Source organism: Schistocerca serialis, chromosome 7, assembly GCF_023864345.2.
Source record: "Schistocerca serialis cubense isolate TAMUIC-IGC-003099 chromosome 7, iqSchSeri2.2, whole genome shotgun sequence".
Classification (NCBI taxonomy): domain Eukaryota; kingdom Metazoa; phylum Arthropoda; class Insecta; order Orthoptera; family Acrididae; genus Schistocerca; species Schistocerca serialis.
In genome coordinates this window covers 212,010,018-212,030,102 of record NC_064644.1, presented here as the reverse complement: position 1 = coordinate 212,030,102, position 20,085 = coordinate 212,010,018, and the positions used below count along the sequence as shown (strand labels likewise).

General features: G+C 39.5%; 2 long non-coding RNA genes across 3 annotated transcripts in view; one reads left to right on the top strand and one right to left on the bottom strand.

Moving 5' to 3' along the window:
- Positions 1–20,085, top strand: part of LOC126412561 (uncharacterized) — a 570,924-nt gene that overhangs the window by 315,848 nt on the left and 234,991 nt on the right. The gene's annotated exons all lie outside the window — the stretch shown is intronic.
- Positions 7,667–20,085, bottom strand: part of LOC126412562 (uncharacterized) — a 101,577-nt gene continuing 89,158 nt past the window's right edge. Inside the window, exons 2-3 of the long non-coding RNA XR_007575313.1 lie at positions 8,209–8,297; positions 7,667–8,078 (exon numbers count right to left, since the gene is read on the bottom strand). This is a non-coding gene — a long non-coding RNA (uncharacterized LOC126412562). The remainder of the gene's footprint in view (positions 8,079–8,208; positions 8,298–20,085) is intronic.

Here is a 20,085-nt window from a genome sequence, read left to right as displayed (position 1 = left end):
GGCCCATTTTACGCCAACTGCGAATCTAGCCAAGATGTTAAATCATATATTAACGTATAGCCCTGCAAACAGTCAATAAGCCCGAAGGTGTTAAAGCAAATTGGAATACTTTAAAGCACACAAGACATTTACATTGCAATTTTAACGTTACATCAAATGGTTTAAGCAGGAGGCTTTCTGAAATACTCTAGCTGTGTGCAAAGCTTATTATAAATCATTATAGGTGTAAAATAAAATTACTCCTTTAAGATTACAATTAAAATGGTACTGCATAATGCTGTGACTCGCCGATCATTCAAAGTGCCGGCGCGCAATTATGCGCGTCCTCTATATGCGGCGCTGTCTGCCAGCCATGCAGCAGCTGCGCCACCTAAGCGGCCAGCCGGCCAGCGTCCGCTAGACTCGGACTCAGTGCTCACTCGAACGTTACCGTGTTCACATGTCTTGCTTAGTCAACTAGCTCAGTGACTTATAGGTGTTGTGTCGTTTTGAAATATGTGTTTAACTTTACGTTATAACAATTGGCGATGAGGTAGTGGATTTTTCCTTTTCATCGTTGACCCACAGGTTTCCATGCCTACTGTCGAGCAACTATTGCAAGGTCTCATTGAACAGCAAACGCTTCTAACATCGGCGATTCACGATTTCGTCGCGCCATCAAATACGGGGCGTTTCTCGTCGTTGTCTATTCCTCCTTACGACGAGACGGCGGAAGACTGGTCTGATTACGAAAAACATCTTCGACAGCACTTCTTGGCATTCTATGTCACGGACGAACAAACATGTAAGTCTCTGTTCCTTTCCTGGATTCCACCTCAGGTGTATCGGTTGTTGTCGCAATTGGCTCCTTTGAAAGATACCGAATCTTTGTCCTTTGCTGAAATGTGCTCACTTCTGTCTGTCTCTTTTCAAAACCAAACGCATGTGATAGCCTCTCCTGTTGCCTTTTATCGTTGTCAAAAACAGTCGCATCAATCCTATCGCGCTTGGGCTGCTGAACTTCACGGACTCAGTCGAAAGTGTCAATTTGTTACTGACGTTCACAAAGAATCCTATGCCGATTCCATGGTACGGGATGCTATTATCCGGTCGGTGCCCGACAAAGAAGTTTGGCAACGTGCCCTTCAGTTGGCAAATCCGACTCTAGACGAAGTCCTATCCATCGCGCAGTCTTTTGAAATTTCTCGTGCCGCTGGGGCGCGAATAGAGGCGTAGGCTGATGTCGGGGAAATACAACCTCTGTGCGCTGTTGACGACGCGTGCGGTGCGTCCCCGCCGGCCGACGTGGCCGCAGTACGCTCCCACGCACAGCCTCGGCCTAACTGTATACAACCCTCTAAGACACTGCAGCAAAACCCGCGGCAACTTCCTTCATGTCCGCGCTGCTTTACGAAACATTCATGGGAGGACTGTCCCCAACGTTGGGCCATGTGTCACAATTGCAAAAAGAAGGGTCATGTGTCTGCCGTTTGCAAATCCGACCGCATACATGATGTTCATGACTGTGACGCTGATTCTGCTTCTGTGTTGTCTGTCAAGTGCACTTCTTCCCTTTCAGGGAAGTTATTCCTCACTGTCCAAATCCTTGGTCGGGATGTTCGCATGCAGGTGGATACCGGTTCTGCTGCCACTATAATTAATTCTCAGACGTATCTTCAGTTGGGTTCTCCACTGCTATCACCTGTCACTCGGCAATTACGGACGTACAATAAACAGAAGATTTCTCTCTTGGGACAATTTAATGCTGAGGTATCTTACAAATCCGTCGTTCGTAGTGTTCCCATATTTGTGGTCGACCAGAGTAGCGCAGATAATCTTTTTGGTTTCGATGCCTTTCGCTTTTTTGGGTTCTCCATAGATCACTCTATCAATATCGTCTCTGATGCTATTCCTTATGCTGAATGGGATTCCTTGTCGATGACATTTTCGTCCCTTTTTTCTCCTGGGTTAGGCCGTGCAAACGGCTTTGAAGCTCATATAACGCTCAGGCCCACTGCTCGGCCTACGTTTTTTCGGGCTCGGCTCATTCCCGTGGCCCTTCGTGATCGGGTAAAACGGGAGCTGGATCGTCTCACTACTTCAGGTGTCTTGCTTCCTGTCACTTCCAGTGAGTGGTCCTCTCCTGTCGTCGTTGTTGCTAAGCCCAATTGTAATATTCGTCTCTGTGGCGATTTTAAAGCCACTGTAAATGCGCAATGCCTTATCGACACTTACCCTATGCCCCGACCTGAAGAATTCTTCACTAAACTTGCGGGAGGCCAGTATTTTTCTAAAATTGACCTGTCAGAAGCTTATCATCAACTTCCTCTTGACGCTGCTTCCTGGCAGTTTCTGGTCCTTAACACGCCTTTCGGCCTCTATCAGTACCAATGATTGCCATTCGGGGTTGTCAGCGCCCCTGCTCTCTTTCAACGGTTCTTGGAACAATTATTGCTCCCTGTCCCTGGGTATATAAATTACAGGGATGACATTGTTGTCACTGTCTCTACCACTGAAGAACATCTCAGAACCTCCGCACACTTTTTCATGTCTTACAAACTGCCGGTCTTAAGTGTAATCTTCCGAAATCACAATTTTTTCAGGCATCTATCAAGTACTTGGGGCTTCAACTCTCTCGGGATGGTATTCGTCCTCGTCAGCAAACTGTCGCTGCGATCGATGCCCTTCCTCGCCCTACATCTGTTAAGGAACTGCAGGCCTTCTTGGGGAAAATAGCATACTATCACAAATTTTTACCGCCTGCTGCGTCGGTAGCTCTACTCTTGTTGCTGATAATGGTCTGCAATTTGCCTCTTCCAAATTTGCGGATTTTTGTGCTCGTCACAGCGTTATGTATGTCACAGCCCCTCCACTCCATCCACAATCAAACAGTGAGGCTGAACGATTGGTCCGCACATTTAAGGCTCAGATGCGGAAACTCCTGATTTCCTCTGTTGCTGATGATGCGTTTCTCCAGTTTCTGGCTTCTTACCGTTTCACCCCCATGGGCGACCACTGCCCGGCTGAGCTCTTACATGGCCGACAGCCCCGCACGCTACTTCATCTTCTGCAGCCTTCCACCTCATGGCCGCGGGTGCCTTCGCTTGGCTGGTTCACCGCCGGCGACCTCGTCTGGGTACGGGGATATGGCACGCGGCCAAAATGGAGTCCAGGCCGCATCTTACGACACCATGGCCGACGCCTGTATTAAATCCAGACGGACACGGGTGTTGCAGTGCGTCATTCGGACCAGCTTTGGCCTCGTGTGCTGGCAATGCCTGTTCCGAATGCTGTTACACCACCTTCAGCTCTACCTGACGCTCAGGATCTTGGCAACTCTCATTACTCACAACGCAGCCCTCTCCCCGTCATCTTGGTGCCAGTACAAGAACGGACGCCACCAGGAGACGTGCCCATGCAGGAACCGAATGACCATCATCTGTCAGTGCCAATCTACTCGCCTCCTTCTCCTATGGATGCGGACACATCGCCCATGGTTCCCGTTACATCAACTGGACTTGCCGCAACGGGCAGATTGGTGCATGGGGCCCCAGTAGATTCGACCCCTACCTCTCCTGTCATCTCGACCCGTTATCATCGGGGACACTTCCGTCCGTACGGGAAGCCTCCTCCTCGAGACTTTACGGCCAGTCAAACAACGCCTATGGACGTTAGCAATCTCCAGGCCACCTCCATCAAGACCAGTGCAAAAATTTCAAAGGGGGGAAAAGTGTTGTGACTCGCCGATCATTCAAAGTGCCGCCGCACAATTACGCGCGTCCTCTACATGCGACGCTGTCTGCCGGTCATGCAGCAGCCGCGCCACCTAAGCGGCCAGCCGGCCAGCATCCGCCAGACTCGGACTCACTGCTCATTCGAATGTTACCGTGTTCACATGTCTTGCTTAGTCAACTAGCTCAGTGACTTATGTGTTGTGTCGTTTTGAAATATATGTGTTCAACTTGACGTTATAACACATAATTTGAGCTATTTGCGCACAAAGTTGAGCAGAGGTAACCAGAATGTAGTCAAGTACTGCAGGAGCAACTGTCATCAGTAATTTTACTGACTCACATGACTACCAATGCTGCTAATCAATACAACGTACATCAAACAACATCACGCTTATAGAACTTGCCAGGCATTTTGGTTTAAACAAACAGACATTACTCCAGCATATTGCCTGGATGCAAGCTTTCATAAGTTAGACCCAGTAGATAATGCAGTAGACACAGGTAGTACTTGTAAGCAAAACGGTACCTACAGGGTAAAGGGCTCCCACACACAAAATGTGACAGCACATTTGAGGTACCACAGCTCAAAACGAAAGTCATAAAGGGTCACCCAACAGTTAATCATACAGGAACAATCCTAGATGAGAATACAACTTAGACACCAGAATTAATGCAACTGAAGTTGGCAGCGGCAGGCAGAAGTCTTGGAATGGTGATTGGATGCAAATGGTTGTATTCAGTCCTCAGCATAGCTATACTGTCCTCCAGAAGTAGCAAGGCCCCAGTTCCGCTATTAGCGAGAAGTTTCACGCCATGTTGCCCACTAACGAGTGTTGCATCCATACTCAGCCTAAACAAACTCTGGGCTCGCATGGCCCACCACTGACCATAGCACGACGAGCACTGCCACAATGACAACTGACAAGGCCACTGCCCTCTCTCGGTAACCAGCGTAACTTCCCCCATGTCTCACTGCTGCTTCGACTCTCCTTCGAATCGTTCTGCACGCAACTAAATAGGCGATTGTGATCAACTACATTGGGGCAAAACGCAGGCACAAGAAAGAGCCAACACGCTCACCATTCCAGAGATAAGTTACAGCTCAAACTCAAAACTCCAATGAAAGTTGCAGTTCCCTTATATGGAAGAGATGTCCATAAACATAATTCGTTTCATCAAATGTAGAAAAAATAGCTGCATAAGATGTGTGTGTTTAGTAGAGTTGGGTAGGTTGTTCGGATATAAGGAAACAACAGCATAGGCACATTGGTAACACTGGTTCCCATCAGATCACTGAAGTTTAGGGATGTTGAGCTTCGCTAACACTTGGATGGGTGACCGTCCAGGTTTGCTGAATGCTTATAGCAGGAAGGTTGCACTCAGCTCTTGTGAGACCAATTGAGCACCTAGTTGACTGAAAAGTAGCAGCTCTGATCATGAAAACTGACAATGGCTGGGAGAGCGGTGCACCAACCACATGACCCTCCATATCCACATCCAGTCACACTTATTGCCTGAGGATGCCATGGCAGTCGGTTGTTACCATTTGGTCTTCCGAGATCTGTTCAGATGGAGAGAGTTTAACTAAGTTTATCAGAATTATGTTTCAAACACATGTAATGTACAAATATTTGACTTGACTTTATCTGTTGCTAATAGTGTTTCTTCTGTGACTGTATTATTTTTGTAAAATAAAGAACAGTTGCCTACAGCCACAATCGTGATTTCATTTCAATTCACAATGCATTTCGAGCCCTGAGGGCTCATCTTCAGGTACTCTGACAGTCTACAGCCATTATTTTTCCATATTTAGGCTAATTTTGGCTGTGGTAAGATTACAATGTTATACACAAAGTGGGCACACAGTGAATATAAGTTTACAAAACCAATAGAAATTGAAAAGTAACTTACTGTTTAGAATGGTATATACATGATTTTGAAGCACAGTAGGGGTAAACATGTTTATGCACATATATACATTTTTCATTCTACAGCACATTTTGTATACAAAGGTCAAAAAAGTCAAAGAATTTCAAATCTACAGATCCTGCAGTACTACAAACACACAGGTGTTATTGTTTCAAAAAAGCCACATTATTAATTATACACAATATCATTTACAAAACAAATATTTGTGAATATGTCACATGTGGATTATGTTATAAAATTGTTGTACTATTAAATATTGGTTTCTTTAGGAAAAAATATACTTTTAAAATTCCTGAAAAAACTTAGGCTGCAGAACTCTGTCTGTTGATTCTACATGTCTTCAAAAGATTTTTCTTTTTGTATGACACCATTTCTAATTGTTCTAAAAGATCACATTTTTTACTATGGATTTCTGTGTGGAGTACAGTTAGTCTGTTGTGGATGTGACTTAGTCTGTGTGTATTAACATGCGTGTGCTTGGCTGTTGTGAATTTTTTTAAGTCGTTAAGAGTAAAAGCATCAGTGTGTTCTTCCTAATGTGTGTGGAAAGTTTTTCCTGTTTTGGCCACATAAAATAAAGTGCAGCTGTTACGTTCTAATTTATATATTCCATTATGGTCCGTCAGTGGGGTGTTCTTGCTTACTGTGGGAGGCAAATAGTGTCACTGTTCATGCTTCGTGGAGAATGATGTTTTAATATTGGTGTTTATAAGAAGTTCGTAATTTTTTATGATGCTATACCTACATAGGGAATGCTTGTGAAGAAATGTGTTGGCAGTTGTTATTCATGCAGTACTTTTGCTACTGATGTTGGCCTGTATTTTGTTGGATAGTTTGTGAACTGATTCTTTCTGAATCCCATAATTTATTGCAATTGCTTTGACTGTATCAATTTCTTGTGTAAATGCTTTGGTTTTTCAAAGGTAATGTGTGTGCCCTGATTAGCATGGATCTAAATGGAGCATAGTTGGGTGTATTGTATTGTACTGTACTGTTTTTTTTAATTCAGCCAGTAAATCTTGATTAACTTCATAGTTACTTCAAATGATATAGTGTAAGTCAGGTTTGATATACAATGCACAGATTTACACATACTATGATTTAGGAAACAATAGTCACTACAAGCTGAATACTTGTAAGTACTTAAAGTTAATTACAGATGATACAAAAGAATAACAGTTTCTGACCAAACTCACTGTGAACCAGGGTTACCAGTTATTACATATTACAAATTTCAGTGTACTCTTAGCTGACTAGTGGATAACAATGAGTACAATACATATAAAATACGGCCATTACCATCAGAAGTTGATAAAACTAGGAGAATGTTTTCCATATTGCTCCTGAAATAGATTTCTCACTACCTGATGAAGCCAAGAGGCAGTATGTGCAACTGTCTCTTGAACAATAAAAGGTAAAAATTTTAAGGTTATGCATCAGATGTGTAAACAGAATTTTGTGCTCGCCTCTACCTATGATCATGAAAGATGCAAAGCACAAATTCTGCAGCTGGTTAGAGAGGTGCTAAGGATTTCAATCTAAAGTATATTGTGATTGACAGAAGTATCTCAACAGAGGTACAAGATAATGAATGGTTATTCATAGCTCCCAAAGTGAGGGATTGACAGTTCCATCTAATGAGTTACCGCTGATTGATGTCATAATATGCGATACTGGAAAGTTGACATTTCTGGGAAAATGCAGGGGTACTGGAGCTTGGATTATGTTGTGATCAAAACATGTGAGACATGCCAATATAAGTAGAGACAGTACCTGCTTTAAGCCCCAATTACACGAGGTGCATAAACTGTGCACCAATGCACCAGTGCCCCAAGTGCGCATATCTGTAACTAGACTCTGGTTCACGTAGACCTGTTACACCACCCACATGTGATATACCTGGCGCACATGTCCAGTAATCAAACAGATACACAAACACAAAAAGAACTGTCTAATCTCTTGTAAAGTCATTCATTCTACAGCACAAAACACAAGGGGGACTGCGTGCCATATTGGAATGTCATTCAATTAAAATATTTATGCGACTCAAGTTTCCTATATAATATGAAACTGTTTTTTTATTATTATTTATTAAATAACTGTTATTCTCTTAGGTACATTACCACTGTTCTGAATTACAGACCCAATAGTTAGTTTTATATCATGACTCTTGGTTAAACAGGTACATGTACTTATACAGCACTTTGCACAAGGAGGACCCATTTGTTTTTGGAGCTATTGCCATGGCAGTGACAGTAAATCTTCCGATTAGGGCAGCACTTTAAAGGACCAGTACTTGAAGGTGCACTTATGTTATTTTTCCAAGTTTGCACTATGTATATGTGCTACTCAGAGTTTTGCAGTTCTCGTCTGTCACTCTGGACCAAACTGAACAGACATTCTCCCCTGTCACTACCAATTTCTCTTTAAGGCATGCTGAAATAAATCAAGAGATGCAGTCAAATCGAAAATGAACTTTCATAAACTAAGGCATTAAGATTCAAATCAAAAATCACCTTATAACGTTATACGCATATTACTCAGAAAGAGACAATTGCCGACATACCTTATTCTGATACAGCGGGTCATACATACACTTTTCCTTGCTGTGTGCCAGATTTAAGTTGCTTAATGCCTCTTTGCTCCATTTCATTTCTAGAATATCAAACAATTAATACAAAAACAATTCTTTCACAAACAAGTAGTGTAAAAGAGTTTACTGTAAAAAAAAAGCTTTATTCCTGCATTTATAAAACCTACTTATTGAAAAAATGTGCAAAATCCCCAACATGAAACTCTGAAATCAACCACTAGCCGCCTAACAATAAGCAAACAACTAGCAAAAAGCACTGTGGTACACCCTTTGTGCGAGTTATCGCTGCCTAATGCACATGCGCGAATTGATGGCAGTTTAGAACTGCTCTCTATTTTGGCGCACGGATAATGTGTCTGCTAATTTTCGTAGTTTCACCCATTCTACCACTAGATCGCTGTTGCGTTGGACCAGTACCATTCGCGGCGGATTGTCATGTGATACCCATTTTAAATATATAAATATACAATGGATTAAGGTTGGATCTACCTTTTTGCAAGTACCCAAATCAATGCACACCCACATACCAATTGAAGAAACAATTAAAGTAATTGAAAGACAACTACAGTGGACAAACATTATACCAAAAACACATACACAGGAAGTCTCAACTATTTTGTAGGTAATCACTGGTCAAAATTATTTCAGAGTGAAAGATGAACTCTACATCCTACATGAAGGATTCCCCATGGGGTCACCGATAAGTGGCCTGCTGGCCACCATCTTCCTTAACCACCTTGAAAACAAAATCTTTGACGAAATAATGGAAACAAAAAAGTACAAAGTAATGTACCGGTACAGTTATGTTGATGACATAATTTGCTTGACACATGAAACACGTGATTGGACACTACAGAATACACAGAGCCATCAATACTGGTCACCCAAAAATACCCTTCATCCTTGAAACTGAAGAGACAAAGACATAGATTTACTAGGCATCACAATAAAAACCAAAAAACACTGGTTTTCAGTGCATAGAAAAGCAACATCAAACAGTACAATTATTCACAGCACAGGAAACCACCCAACAATTGATAAGCAGGGCATCCTCAGATACATCCTACAAACATACATAAGTAGGTATGTACATACATACATATATACATACATAAATACTTGTTCCATAGATCATGAATACGACATTTCATAATGACGTGAAACATGTCACTTTAACGTAAGTTTTCTTAACACAATATTTTTTACTGCTACAGATCTAAAAATTCATCTATTGAGTAGAAGGAGTTGTCATTCGGAATTTTTTTTAAACTTGTTTTTAAATGTTGGTTGGCTATATGCCAGACTTTTAATGCTATTTGATAAATGACCAAAGATTTTTGTGGCAACGTCAGATTTAACCCAGAATAGTGACGATCATGCTTTCTTCCAGTGTTGTACCTATGCACTTCACTGTTATTTTTGAATTGGGATGGGTTATTAATAACAAATTTCATAAGTAAATATAGTATCTTGAAGGTATTGTGAATATCCTGAGTTCCATAAATAAATGTTGCAAGGTGATTTTGGGTGGGATCCAGCTATCATTCTGATTACATGCTTTTTTGCAATGACTTCCTCTTAATGAGGAATTACCCCAAAATGTGATGCCATATGAAAGCAATGAATGAAAATACGCATAGTAAGTTAATTTACTGATATGTTTGTCATTAAAATTTGCAATAAGCCTAATAGCATAAGGAGCTGAACCTAACTGTTCCAGCAGATCAATGTGTTTCTGCCAATTCAATTTAACATCAATGCACACACCCAGAAACTTTGAATTACCAAAGACTTCCATTCATAGTTCATATCTATAAATGGTTTTATGCCATTTACTTTAGTGTACAAAATTATACATACTGTGTTTTCTCCAAATCTTCATATCTATAAATGGTTTTATGCCATTTACTTTAGTGTACAAAATTATACATACTGTGTTTTCTCCAAATTTAGTGATAGTCAATTTGCAGACAACCACTTAATCATTTTCTGAAAGACATTATTCAGTTTCCTCGGCTGATTTTTGTTTGTTGGGTGTGATTACTGTACTTGTATGATCAACAAAAAGAACTAGCTTTGCATCTTCATTAATATAGAGTGGCAAGTCTGTAATATATATTATGAACAATAAGAACCCAAAACTGAACCCTGTGGGACACCATTCTTCATACTTCCCCAGTTAGAGGGTTTGCGGACTATCTGTACTGTTAATTTCGGCCTTCTGCATTCTTCCAGTTAAATATGAATTCATATTCTGATCTAGAAGAATTTCATGATCACACAATGAAAAGCCTTTTAGAGATTAGAAATTATCTCAATGGGTTATGTTTGGTTATTCAGTGCAGTTAATATTTGATTAGTAGAAACATATATAGCATTTCCTGTTGAAAATCATTTCTGAAAACCAAATTGACATTTTATTGGTACCATACTTCATTTTTGCTAATATATAACGTTACTCTTGAATACATTATTTTTTCAAAAATTTCAGATAAAGCTATCAGAAGTGAGAATGGGCAGTAGTTGTTAGCAACACACGTATCCCCTTTTTTATACAATGGTTTAATAATAGCATATTTTAGTCTATCTGGAAAAATGCCCCGTTTCAGTGAGGTACTAGACATGTGGCAAAGAATCCTCCTTATCAGTTGGGAACAAGCTTTTAGTACTCTGTTGAAAATGCCATCAATTCCAAGTGAGCATTTACTTTTGAGTGAATTTATTGCTTTGCTCATTTTAGTAGGAGAGGTGGGTTGAATTTTTTTTAACAAATTACATAGGTAGGCCTATTGCCTCTTCCACGTGCAGCCATGAATTTTGTAATGAATAGTGGGATCATATTTTCTCTAAAACACTTAAAAATGATCGTTAAAAGTGTTTTCTGCTACTGACTTCTTGTTAACAAACTTTTCACTGAGTTTGATAGAAACTTCCTGTGCTCTCAATTGTCCTGTGTCCCTTTTAACAATATTCAAAAATGGCACAACATGGCATTTGGCAACAAAATAACACACACAAAAGAAACATCATGCAGGAACATGGTATAAATGTGCCATATAAAACAAACAATACTCGGCAGTAGAGGTGGCAAAAAATAACGTAACTGATAGAAATAACCGGTTACTGAGAAGTAACGGTTACTGCGATAACCGTTCCTCTGATTCTGGCAGTTATTTCAATAACTGTTTAGTGTCAACAGTGCCTCGCGCCATCTGTTGACCGAATATCGTACTGCGCATTTGGAGGCGTTCTATAGACCATGGGAATAACTGTGAGACTGCGCGCCATCTGTTGATAAGAACTGTGTACTATTTCGTGGGCCTTCGTTACTTTTAGCATAAACAATTAAATAAAGTTAATGTCCGAGCCGTGGCTGATAGGAGCTGCAGTACAGGCATTAACAAGTACGGTCCTTCCCTTAAGCCACCGCCTTACGTGTTAATTTAGCTTGGACGGGTAGTACAAGGAAAGTTACTAAGGAATTCGAGCGACTATGGAAATAACTGTCAGAGCCGGTATTCTCCTCTGGCAGTTATCGTTATTGGCTCGTAGTTCTAGTTCTCTGGTAGTTATCGGGCTACCACCACAGATAACCTGGAAGCTGGTAACGGAATAACTGTGTGTCTAGACGTTCCTGACTCGGTGACTCCAGTTAAAGGTCGTAGTTCCAGGTGATATTTCCAGAGAGGATAGTAACTGGAGCGAACAAATATTTTCGTACTGCTACGGAAATAGCCGCTGGCCATCACGAATGACAAATAACATGTCAGAAAGTATAACATAATACAGTGGAATATAATAATTATTATCCTCATCATTTGTCAGGAGATTGTCAAAATACGTGAATATATCACAGTAACTGCTAATATTTACAGAATTGGTACACTGACAGAATAAAACACAGTTACGTACTTTTAATAAATTTATCGTACACAGAATACCCGATCTTGACTGTTGCAACCAAGTGCTGTCAAAACTGAAATATAGCAGAATTTTTACCTAAGCTGGTCTATCAGTCTCTGTTACGATATTCATCTACAGAGCAGAAGGAGGGGTCACTGGAAGCGTCTGATTCCACCCGTCTGCTTCGACGTAAAGGTGTTGTGGAGTGTGAATGTCATTACGGCACGGTATTTATGAGTTGGTTTTTGTGTGTGTGTGTGTGTGGGGGGGGGGGGGGGGCTGTCGATCTAGGTTGCAGTGCCGGAATTTGCTGGTGGTAATTAATTTTTTTTTTTTTTTCTAGCTGTGATGTTTTGTGTATTTATGAAGTATTGAATGTGATTTAATTTATGTAGGGGTGATTGATTTGTGGACTTTTGGGATTGTGGTTTTATTTTTCGCAGTTGTAGGTGTTGGTTTTTTGGCATCAGTAGCTGTGGTGGACCTATATAGGTCACCGGATAATGACCGATTCCCATTTTCATAATTGTGTGTGTTGATGTTTTAGTATCGTCATCTGAGTTTGACCTATGTAGGTCAAGGGAACTGTCTGATTCCAATTTTCGTACTTTTAGTTGTGGGTATTGGTGTTTTGGTATGGTCACCTATAGTTGACCTATATTGTTCAAGGGAAGTGTCCGATTCCTGCAGATTTTTGTTGGTGTAGCAGAATGCTGTATTTTTTTTCTTTTTGTTCTTCATTTTGTGTTTTGGGATCATGGTGTGTTTTTTTTTACTAGCTTGTCCTCACCCTAAAACCCCCAACTTCCCGCAGTTGTCCCATTGGTTTGATTGTATTTTTGGTGGGAAATGTTATTGTATTATTTATATGTATCTTCGTGTTTGTTGCCATGTGTATGTAGTGACGTCATAGACACACTTAAAATAGACATTTCCGGCATATTGATGATGGGTGGAATCAGACACTTATGTATCAAATAGTCATTCAAACACACTGTAAACCGTGCCTTATCTGAAACCAAGTTTTTAATGGTTGCTGACTTGCTGGCAGCTTATTGAAAATGCATGTTCCTGAATATTGGACCCCTTTTGGACCAAGGTAAGTAATTTTAGGTCTTTATGTAGATTGCTGTTCCCATTTCTAGTACTGATATTATGTATTGAGCTATTGGTTGGAAATACTTGTAACAAATTTCATTAAGGAATAAATATACTAGGAAGCAGTGGTTAGAATACAAAGTTCCTTGAACAGGTTCCTACATGATGTTCTTGAATTGATACCACAAACGATTTTTATTACACGCTTTTACATGCGAAAAACTTTTGCTACGTTTGATGAGTTACCACAGAATATGTTCCCTTATGAAATAATAGAATGAAAAAATGTGGTATGCCCTTCCCAACTGAATTTATTATCGAGTTGTAGTCCCAGAAATGTAACACTGTCAACCTTTTCGATCTGCATGTCTTCATATGTTATAAACATGCTGTCGCTGGAGAAATCGAGCAGTTTGCAAATCTGACATAAAACTTGGATTAGCGTACTCACACTTTCCCCAATAGGACTAGCTTTTACAGCACAGGAGTAAACGAATCTGTCACATTACGTATATTTTTTGTTGTATTACAAGACTGTACACTTTATTCTATTATGTGAGCAGCACAAGAAATTAAGCTTCGAATTTAACCTACAGTACTCAGTTTACATATTACTTCATACTTAAAAACGCACGTTGTTAACATTTTACTTAAACAGTGCTTTGGCGAAGTTCCGCGTACTTTCTGTCGCAGCTGCGAAGATAATATTTCTAATAGCGACCGATAACCTACAAACATATAATCTGAAACACTAATAATCGTTCTAACATCAACTAAAATGTACCCGGAGTTAATAAGCTGAGGTTATGACACGAGTCATACGACATTCCTGCTATTTCACACTACTCGCAGTTCTACTGATAACTAAACTGATGGATTCCAACTATGTCGTTATTTAACTGTCGGAGTTATCGGTATTCGCTAGCGAAAAATAACTTGGCAGTTATTAATAACCGTTAACGATAACGGTTATCAAAGAATAACTGGAACTGTGATAACGGTTACTCCAGAATAACCGTTTGGCCCACCTCTACTCGGCAGAAAAGACTGAAAAGACCTAACACCACCAAAGACATAGTCAACAAAGTAGGTATATACCAACTAACCTGCAAATACTGTAATCAGTATACATTGAGCAGACATGCAGAAATTTCTCAATAAGATACATTGGACAAATATGCAGAAATTTCCGAATTTGATACTCCGAGCATTTATAATCACTGAAAAGTGACAGCACACTTTCCACATTTGCAGAGTATTTAATCAAAAACGACTACTCCTCCCGTGGCATAGAAACAGACGTTAATCCTGAAACACAGAAACCATATGTCACAACTTTTAACAATAGAAGACAATTACTATCTCCACAAGGCTACCACACGGTGCAAAAAGTTATCAATGACCAAATAGTACTGTGTAATAAAAGACTATTCAACATTCTGAATGAATTATCGGATACACACATTGAGACGACATTTCACAGTGCGCGGGCGTCAAAGAAAAACTAAAGATTAAACAAATGAGAAACGACAGAAGGAAGTGCATCAGAGAAGTAAATTTGTGCAGGGAAATGGGTGTGTCCAAGCTGCAGCGGAGTAACAGCACGTAGTATTTGCAAACGAACAGGAGAAAACGTGAGTAAATACTATAAAAATGCAAAAGAGAATCCATGAATATACAAACCACACGAAATAGTTCGCCGTACCAAAGCTTCACAAAATCTTTGTCGATGTCCACAGGTCCAGATCAATTACACGAAATCGCATTTGATATATAAAACAAGCTTGTCACAGCTAAGAACTAGGAAAATACGACAACGGTAAGGGCAGAAAGTAACATATGCCATTAATTTCACCAAAATATACAAATTAAAGATCGGATAATAAAATTAATGCAGACGGTTTTCTAACATCCCTCATGTATGCAGATGTCTAGTGTTCTGACTTAGACCTGTGGCTTATTTTGGTGTGCAGCCACAGGACACACTCAGTGTAAAATAAAGGCTAAAGTGCACATATAATTTAAATGACAACAAAATTTGATGCATCATATTCCATATCCTAAAATAACTTGTATGTATGTATTTTCAGGAAAATAGCAAGAAACCCAGTGAGAATGCCACAAATGCTGTGACCCATTTTTGGGTGATACAGTAAAACACTAATTTGTGTACTTACAAAAAGGTGGACTCATCCTTAATCCATTAATATTTTTCTGCAACCACTGGAACTGAGCTCAAACTCAAATATGATGTAAATAGACCATTGTATTATAGAAGATGAGAAGCAAAAATCTCAGGAATACCTGTATTGCTGCCTTTAAAGCATGTAGTTCTCCAGTTGGACAACTCTCAAGTTGCTGGGCTTAAGACTGATGAACTACAAGAGGAAATTATCAACAAATGAATCCTTCAAAGGATGGTGTACTGGCAAGTATTCCACAGGGGATACTCAGGATCCACTATTTTATGTGTATTAATAATCTTGTGTTGCCTATATATTTATTGTAAATGTTGTCACAATAGCAGTAAGAAAATGTGTCGAATAGCAAGTATAGACTGTTGGGTCAGAATTTGTATGAGAAATAATGAGATATACCCCAACTCGCCAAACAGATGTAGACTATGGTGAGTGGTTTATGAATCATTGCCCTACAGCCAGACAGTGACTGGAGGACTGCTAGTCCTCTACCAACGAGAACTAGGGACACTGAATCCCATTCTTCAAAACCAGATATCCCACAATTATGCCCAATGTGATAGAATGTAGTAGTGAAATATTGACATGTTTTGTGAAAATATGTATAACTGTTGAAAATAAAGAATGATTGCAGTCTTAATTTTGTAAGACGTGGTCAGAGGTAAAAATGTAACATGAGTGTTATGTTGTATAATACTGTTGACAATGAAGAAAGATACCAGATTACCTTTATGAGTTGTAGTCACATGAAAATGTAAAATGAATGTAAATAAACGGAAATAATAATCCATTGGCACTACTGATGAGATGACAATACGAATTTTGTAGTCTCTGAGGTCAGTGTCTGTAATATTTTATGAACGAAATGGTAGGTGTCACAGAATCCAATATTAAGAGATGAAGTATCAAATTAAGTGTACTTTGTATCTAAGAGCTGTCTTGGGAAGACAGCAGAATCAATTGTGCCATCATTTACTCAAGCAGCATCAGCATGGGACTGGCTTTCATCGGCCCTAAGTTTCCTCGAGAATTACACTGAGTTCTGTCTTGGAAGACCCTTTTAGCTTGTAGGTTCCTTACAGGTTCGAGTCCTGCAACTGCCCGCGTGAAAGTCTCTCTTCAGTTGTATATATTGAGCTAAGCACTTGTCAGTCAAACATGAAATCCTTACTCCCTCTCAGGACAAGACAATATTATTTCTTTATGTCTCTCCATCCTATCTTATGGCATTGTTTTGCACAAAAAAGAGTATAGCATTAAAGATAATACATGAGAAATAATTTTCTGATCAATGCGTGTGTGTGTGTGTGTGTGTGTGTTTGTGTTTGTTTTGCTGCTGTTGGTGATGGTCAGAAGCTGTGTCAGGTTTCTACTGACAAATCATCTCACTGCTCTTATGCCTCTGCATTAGGAAACATGCATATGCAACATCATGCTTACAGTGTTAAATACAGTACGGTACTAAGCATACGTATTGTGGGGTGAAAGCCCCATAGCTATAGTAGTATTAAGTATTTGAATGTTGTTAATTTTATCACCTTAATACACATGTATCTTAAAATACATGCTGTTCCAAGTCACATAACATGGCCACTGTTACAAAGACTGGAGACATTATTTCATTTTTGTAACAATGTCAGGAATAAAACAGATATCCTAAAATGTGAATATATATTAGCAGCCACATGTGACAGTGGATCAAGAACACCATTCATCTGTATTGCCAGGTAATGTGTATGTGAAGTGCTAATTGGCAGTGGGAACAACCATGGGTAACAAATCAACATCAGCTGATTAAAATACAGGGCTATTCAGAATCAAGAAACAGATTTCAGGCATTTATATCTTCTAAATGACAAAAGATAGCACCATAAATCCAGCATTTCTGGTTGGACAACAGTTTAAAATTTGAATTCTAGAACTAGACTTGCTTCAAAACTGTTTATTTCCTCAATGTGAAGGTGATTAAAATGACTTCAGCTTCATGCAAAATGGTACCCTGGCTCATACCTCTAATTACATCCATTGTGACCTGAATGACATCATTCGAGGATGTTGGAATGGAAGAAGAGCAGCAGAAGATGAACTTCATCGCCAGTGACCTCGCAGGTCTCCAGATGTGACTTCTTGACTTCTATGTCTGAGGTTATGTGAAAGACCACATTTTTATCCCCCCTATGTCTGACACTCTTGAAAGTCTGTGACAGCGCTTTGTTGAAGCTGTGAATTTGATAACAAGAGACCAGCTGCTTTGTGCGTGGCAGGCAATGGGCCACCGCTTTGATATTTGTTGTGTAGCACGTGGTACTCACATTGAATACATAAAAGTTAGAAATTTTCTCTTTCCAGGAACTTTGGAATCGTGTTTCTATCTTTCGTAGTTTAGAAGTGATCAATATTGGAAATCTCTTCCTTCTTTTTGAATAGTCCTGTAAAATTGGTATTTTATTGATTAAAAACATGAAAATAAATCACACACGAGATTTGATGCAACATCCATTTTTTCAACAGAAACAGAAGGACTAGAATAACACCAAAGACTTTGTACATAATCAGTTTACATGTTGAAAAATTGTTAAGATATATTACCATTAATCTCACAAATACTTTGATATTCCCTCCCCCATATTTTATATTACGGCAATGATTTTATCCGTCACTTGTAACTTAGCATATAGTAATTATTTTGTAAGAATGCTAGCTGCCTGTCAGCTTTTACCTCACCCATAAATACCTAATCCTTTTATAAGTCTGATGGCACTTTGATTTTTTGTTTGTTGCTGTCTTTAGTCTGATGACTGCTTTGATGGAGCTCGCCACACTAGCAAAACCTTCAGAAGCCCCTTGATCTTCACCTAATGCCTATAACCTAGATGCATTTGAACTGCTTGCTGTAGTCCAGCCTTACTGTGCATCTACAATTTTTACGACCAGGCCTCCCTCCATTATGAAACTGATGATTCTACAACTGCGCACACACACTGCAAGTCCCTGTACAGTGCACAACAGAAGGTACCATGTTCTATTACATGTCATTTCCTTTCCTGTTCCACTCACAAATAGAGTGACAGAAAAACAGCTGTCTATAAGCCTCTGTAGAAGCCCCAATTTCTTGCATCTTATCTTCGTGGTCCTGATGCAAAATGTACATTGATGGCAGTAGAACTGATCTGGAATCAGCCTCAAATGCTGGTTCTCTAAATTTCCACAGCACTGCTTTGTGAAAAGAGCATCGATTCCCCTCCAGGGATTCGCATTTGACTTTAAGAAGCATCTCTGTAATACTTGTGTGCGGATCGAACTTACTGGTAGCAAAACTAGTAGCATGCTTCTGAATTGTTTTAATCTCTTCCTTTATTCTGACCTGGTGGGGATCGCAAACATTTGAGCAGTAGAAAAGACTGGGTGACACTAGCATTCTATACACTGTCTCCTTTATAGGTGAGCTATACTTTCCCAAAATTTTTCCAATGAAACAAAGTTGAGCATTTGCCTTCACTACTACCAACCTGGTATGCTCATTCGATTTCATATCACGTTGCAACATTATGCCTAGATATTTGACTGATGTGATTATGTCAAGCAACACACTACTAATTCTGTATTTGATTGATACAGTATTGCTTTCCCTAGTTACCTTACCCTACATTTTTCTGTATTTAGACCAAGCTGCATTTCATCACATCAGCTAGAAATTCTTTCCAGGTCACATTGTCTCCTCCTACAGTCACTTAATGACAACACTTTCCCATAGACCAAAACATCATCAGCTAACGGCAATTAATTGCTGTGCAGCCTGTCTGTCAGATCATTTATGTGAATATAGAATAACAATGGTCCTATCTCATTTCCCTGCAGCACTCCTGGTAATACCGTTGTCTCTGATGAACACCCACTGTCAATGACAACACTCTGCCATCTATTATCTAAGAAGTCTTCAAGCCACTTACATATCTAGGAACCTAATCCATATGCTCTGACCCTTGTCAACAGTGTGCAGTGGACACTTTCTGGAAAGTTAGGAATATGGAATCTGCCTGTTGTCCTCCACCCATGCATGGTATGTAGGAAATCGTGAAAAAAAGGCAAGCTGAGTTTGGCCTGAGTGATGCTTTCTAAATCTGTACTGATTTGTGGTTACAAGCTTTTCTGTTTTAAAGACAGTTATTATATTCAGACTCAGAATGTGTTCAAAACTTCTGCAGTAAATAAATGTTAAGGATATTGGTCTGTAATTATAATACACTGACAAATTTTACCAACAGAACCACAATACATAAAAAAAAAAAAATTTTTTTTAAAGAATTCAGTACATCGTGGGAATATTCAGACGACAAGGGAACTATCAGAACTTATCAATGGTGTGTTTTTCTTTCTTTCAGCCACGCTATTTAAGTGAACTTGTAACGTCTTTAAATACTATTCTGCTTCATGACACAGCACACACCATAAAAAATTAAATTATCAGTACAATCAAACACGTGAACGTAAGTGTAGCACTAAAGTAATAGTGAACAATAAAAGTAAGTCTTTTTCTTTTACAGAAAAAAGTTATTACAAGTAATGTTCACTGTAAATTTCGTCAACACAAACTACAACTAATTAACGCAGGGGGGTTACATAAACAAGTTGCCTCATAATTGTTACTGTC